Genomic DNA, 5,891 nt, shown 5'->3' with positions numbered 1-5,891 from the left:
TGTTGACATGTATGCAAAGGCATTGTGTTTAATAAACATTTTTTTTTGCAGTACACTTGTTCAAAGTGGTTTTTATTTGCTTATCCAGGGGTTGCAATTGATGGGTGGGGCCTTCAAATGTCACGCATGCCAATGCAGCCAGACGGCATGCTCCCTGTGGAATATCAAACCTCCGACTGACTTTCTCTTGGGATTCTGGATGACCTGGATCTAGTTAGCCCAGGTCCACTGCTACTGTCGGTGAGGCTGCAGTCAGGCCTGCAGGGAGATCACATTTAACTTCACCCTTTAACTGCCGGCCCACTAACGAGGTGTTCCGTGAAGGTGTCACGGGACTCTGGCTCGTTTGACGTGAAGGAGTTCAAAGGTGGGCAGGGCAAACGTTACAGGGACACCCTCAAAGCCTCCCTGATAAAGTGCAACATCCCCACCGACACCTGGGAGTCCCTGGCCAAAGACCAGTCCGCCCTAAGCATTCGGGAGGGCGCTGAGTACCTCGAGTCTCGTCGCCGAGAGCATGCAGAAAGCAAGCGCAGGCAGTGGAAGGAGCGTGCGGCAAACCAGTCCCACCCACCCTTTCCCTCAACGACTATCTGTCCCTCCTGTGACCGAGACTGTGGTTCACGTATTGGACTGTTCAGTCACCTAAGGATTCATTTTAAGAGTGGAAGCAAGTCTTCCTCGATTCCGAGGGACTGCCTATGATAGGCTGTACTGTGTAAAATCCTGTCCCCTCAGTACAGATTCACACGAGGCATGTAGTGAAGTCAAGGTCACTCTGGACCTGCACCTTTATTTCACAGCTCTGGAATGCTGCACTTGCCTGAGACCTGCCCTTATATACCTGTCTCTTGCAAGTGCACCCCTGGTGGTAAGGTATGCTGGTGGTTACAGGTCATATCTTATTACAGTCATGTATCGCTTGTTGGGATACAGTTATATATAATAATGTAAGATACATGACATCATCCTCCCCCAAGTTCTTATTGTCTTTATAAGTTCAGTCTCTCAAGTGGTCTACGCTCTTGCGTGGAGCGTCTGAGTTGTGGTTCAGTTGTTTGCCTTGGTGTCTGTTTGTTTTTCTTTGGGTGTGGTTGCTGGTATCTCGCCTGGGCTGTCTGTTTCGATTGGTGTGATTGTTGTTGACTCGCCTGGGCTGTCTGTTGGGATTGCCCTTTCCTCAGGTTGTTCCCTCTGTCTGTCCACCAGGTGTGGTGCGAGTTCCACATTGTAGTCTGCCTCTGGTTCCGCAGTGTTGTTGGTAAATCTGCTTTTGACTTGGTCTACATGCCTCCGGCAGGTTTTGCCATTGTCCATTTGTACTACCAGTAGCCTGTTTCCTTCCTTGCCTGTTACTGTCCCTGCAAGCCATTTGGGACCCCTGCCATAGTTAAGTACAAACACTTTGTCCCCCATCTCCCCCTCGAATTTCTGTCATGGTACTCAGTCAGCTTACGGTGCTTTGCCTCAACGATTTTGTGCATGTCTGGGAGGATTAATGAGAGCCTTGTCTTTAAAGTCCTTTTCATCAACAGTTGCGCGGGGGGATCCCAGTCAGTGAGTGCGGACGAGATCTGTATGCCAGCAGCAGTCGCGACAGGCGACCCTGCAGCGTGGGACCTTGGATTTTAAGCATGCCTTGTTTAATGATTTGCACTGCTCTCTCCGCCTGGCCGTTGGAGGCCGGCTTGAACGGTGCCATCTTGACGCGATTTATGCCGTGGTCAATTATAAAGTCTTGGAATTCTGCTCTGGTGAAGCACGGACTAATATGTCAGGGATTCCGTGCGTTGCAAACATGGTTGCGAGGCTCTCCAGTGGTGGAGGTTGTGCTCGAGTTTAAAATGGTGCATTCGATCCACTTTGAAAATGCATCTACAACTACGAGGAACATTTTGCCCATGAATGGGCCCGCATAGTCTACGTGCACCCGCGACCACGGTTTGGTAGGCCAGGGGCTCAGTGGAGCCTCCCTGGGGGCATTGCTGAGTTGGGCACAAATGGTGCACCTTCAGACGCAGAGCTCCAAGTCCACGTCAATACCAGGCCACCAGACGTGGGATCTGGTTCTGGCCTTCATGAGAACGATCCCCGGGTGCTCGCGGTGGAGCTCCCGGACAAATGCCGCTCTGCCTCGCAGAGGCATGGCTACTCTGCTGCCCCACATCAGGCAGTCTGCTTGTAGTGACAGCTCATGCATGCGCCTGTGAAAGGGTTTTAATTCCTCGGGGCAGGCATCGCGAGCCTCTGCCCAGTCACCGGTTCGGACACATCTTTTTACTAAGGATAACGTGGGGTCGCTGGCCGTCCAGGCTCTGATTTGGCGAGCCGTCATGGGTGAACCTGTGGACTCAAAGGCATTGATTGCCATGACTATCTCACAGTCCTGTTCGTCAGACCCTTCTGTGATCGCCAGGGGTAGCCTGCTGAGCATGTTGGCACAGTTGTCTGTGCCTTATGGTAGTCATAGGACGCCAGCATGAGTGCCCACCGTTGAATTCGCGCCGAGGCGTTGGCGTTTATTGCCTTGCTCTCGGATAGGAGGGACGTGAGGGGCTTGTGGTCGGTTTCTAACGCAAACTTGGCCCCGAAAAGGTATTGGTGCATCTTTTTGACACCGTACACGCACGTGAGCGCCTCCTTCTCTACCATTCCGTACCCGCGCTCCGCCCGCAAAAGTGACCTGGAGGCATAAGCTATGGGTTGTAATTTGCCCGCACTATTGACATGTTGTAAAACGCACCCGACCCCATACGCTGACGCATCGCATGTGAGAACTAGCTTTTTACCTGGGTCAAAGAAAGTCAAAACACTGGAACACAGAAGGTTGCGTGCCTTATTGAAGGCGCGTCCCCCCAAAACCAATCGACCCCTTCCTGAGTAGCACATGGAGAGGCTCCAGCAGTGTGCTTAAGTTCTGCATCAATTACTTTGGGAACTTTAGTAGCCCGAGAAAGGCGCGCAGTTCTGAGACATTCCGGGGCCTGGGTGCCAGGCAAATTGCTTCTGTTTTGGACTCTGTTGGGCGGATTCAATCAGCGGCAATCCTTCTGCCCAAAAATTCAACCTCGGGTGCGAGAAACAGGCACTTGGATTTCTTGACTCGTAGGCCTACCCAATCCAACCGCTTTAGTACTTCCTCCAAATTACGGAGATGGGAGTCGGTGTTCCTGCCCGTGATAAGTATGTCGTCTTGAAATACAACCGTCCCGGGATGGACTTGAGCAGACTCTCCATGTTGCGCTGGAATATGGCAGCTGCCGACCTGATGCTGAATGGGCATCGATTGTACATGAAAAGGCCTCGATGTGTGTTGATGGTGGTGAGTAGCTTGGATTCCTCGGTCAATTCTTGCGTCATATACGCAGATGTGAGGTCTAATTTTGAGAAAAGTTTACCTCCAACCAATGTGGCAAATAAGTCCTCCGCTCTGGGCAGCGGGTACTGGTCCTGTAGGGAGACTCTGTTTATGGTAGATTTGTAGTCCCCACAGATTCGTACGGATCCATCAGGCTTCATGACTGGGACGATGGGACTTGCCCAGTCGCTAAATTCCACAGGTGATATAATGCCTTCCCGCAGAAGCCTGTTTAGTTTGTGTTCAATCTTTACCCTCATCACATCGGGTACAACTCTGGCCTTGTGATGGACCAGTCTAGCATCCTGTGTGATGTAGATTTTGACTTTGGCCCCTTTGAAAGTGCCCACACCTGGCTGAAAGAGATGTTCAAATCGCTTTATAACTGTTGAGCAGGAGGTCCGTGCCTCTAATGACATGGCATGGACATCATCCCATTTCCAGTTTAGTTTTGCCAGCCAGCTTCTCCCCAGCAGTGCTGGAGGGGGGTCTCTGGACAATCCACAGGGGAATTCGGTTCACTGTCCCTTTTGTGTGTGACAGAGAGCATGGCGCTGCCGAGGACTGGTACGATTTCTTTGGTATAGGTCCTTAGTTTGGTGTCGACCCTTGTGAGTTTTGGTCTGTCTCTTTTATGCGGTCACAGTTGTTCAAATTGTTGAGCGCCCATGAGAGATTGACTCGCTCCTGTATCCAGCTCCATGTTGACAGATATCCCATTGAGTAGGACCCTCATCATTATTGGAGGCATCCTGTCGTAGGAGCAGCGGCCATTGATCGTGTTGACCCGCTGTACATCGGTGTCCCGGGTACTGTCCCCACTGTCTTCTGGTCCGCTTTCCGACCCAGCCGATTCGTATACCAGCCGAGCTGCCGTTTTTTTGCACATGCGGGCCAAATGCCCTGTATATTCATAGTTCCTGCAAACAGCCGGCTGAAATCGACATCCCCTTGACGAGTGCCCACCCCCACACCTCCAGCACAGACTGCTTGCAAAGAATGAGCTGCGTCTGGCTGATCTCTCTTGAGCTTCTCTCAGTTTGTAGTTGATTGCTCGCATTGTGGGTTGATGAGGTGTGAATGGCCGTTCCTGTGGCCCTTGATGGCTTCTGCTTGCTGTCGAAAGCCTGTTCTGCCAGTTTTGTCCATGTGTGGGGGTAGCAGCTTTTCTAATGCTGTGAACTCCTTGTTCCATTATTTTGTTAGTTGTCGTACCTGCATTGTAAATCAACCTCGTTTCTTCTTCCCCTACCAAGAATGTCTGTGCAACCAGTGCTGCTGCCTCTAAGGTCAGGTTCTTGGTCTCTGAGCTTTCGGAATATGCCTGCGTGGCCTATTCCTTCAATGAAAAAGTCTCTCAGCATTTCTCTCCTCAGTTCATCGGAGAACTCACATAAACTAGCCAACCTCCGAAGTTCCACCACGAAGTCGGGTATGCTCTGGCCCACACAGCGTCTGTAGTTGTAGAACCTGTGTCTGGCCATGTGTAGGCTGCTCGCTGGCTTCAGGTGGTCTCTTACCAGTGTGCTCAATTCTTCAAACGACTTGCTTGCTGGTTTCTCAGATGCCAACAGATCCTTCATTAAAGCGTATGTTTTCGAGCCACAGCTGGTCAAGAGATGGGCTCTTCTCTTGTCTGCCTTATCGTCGCCTAACCAGTCTTTGGTTACAAAGCTTTGCTGGAGCCTTTCTATAAAGTCCTCCCAATTGTCTCCCGCATTGTACTTTGCATCTGATCCGTTTGCCATTCTGTGGATTCTGTAATCCCGTAACCCGTTGCCACTGTAAAGTCCTGTCCCCTCAGTACAGATTCACACAAGGCATGTAGTGAAGTCAAGGTCACTCTGGACCTGCACCTTTATTTCACAGCTCTGGAATGCTGCACTTGCCTGAGACCTGCCCTTATATACCTGTCTCTTGCAAGTGCACCCCTGGTGGTAAGGTATGCTGGTGGTTACAGGTCATATCTTATTACAGTCATGTATAGCATGTTGGGATACAGTTATATAAAATAATGTAAGATACATGACACTGTGCAGGCAGTTTTGTAAATGGACCAGCTTTATGAACTTGATGACCACGGCACCACCAAGCCTGAAGTGGTCGTCTCGTCCTCTTCAATTGCTAACGTCCACTTTGTTGCAGGAGTTAAAAAACCCATTCTAGACCGGAAACTCCCCATCAAAACTCCATGCGTGATAATAGTTGAACATCAAACAGAAGGAGGACATTTCTTTGTGTGAGAATGGGCGATTCACTGAGCCAGGATGGGGAGGTGACCAAATGGTACATCAAAGGGGGGATTGCATCATTCATTGTCACGGGTAGGGCCTTTGTGTTATAAAAGGGGTGTGTTTCGGGACGAACCACGGCAACTTGTGGGAACTGGGGGTGGAGCTGATCAAGCGCACACATATGGAAACATACTTCCCTGACCGCTGGAGTGAGTAGAGTTTGAAGGTAAAGAGAATTACTGTTTGAGTTAAAGAGAACAGTGCAGTGACTCTTGTTATCCAAAGTGTATTAAACAGTT

The sequence above is a fragment of the Pristiophorus japonicus genome, chromosome 24 (assembly GCF_044704955.1).
Source record: "Pristiophorus japonicus isolate sPriJap1 chromosome 24, sPriJap1.hap1, whole genome shotgun sequence".
NCBI lineage: Eukaryota > Metazoa > Chordata > Chondrichthyes > Pristiophoridae > Pristiophorus > Pristiophorus japonicus.
Note: the sequence above shows the minus strand (reverse complement) of the source record.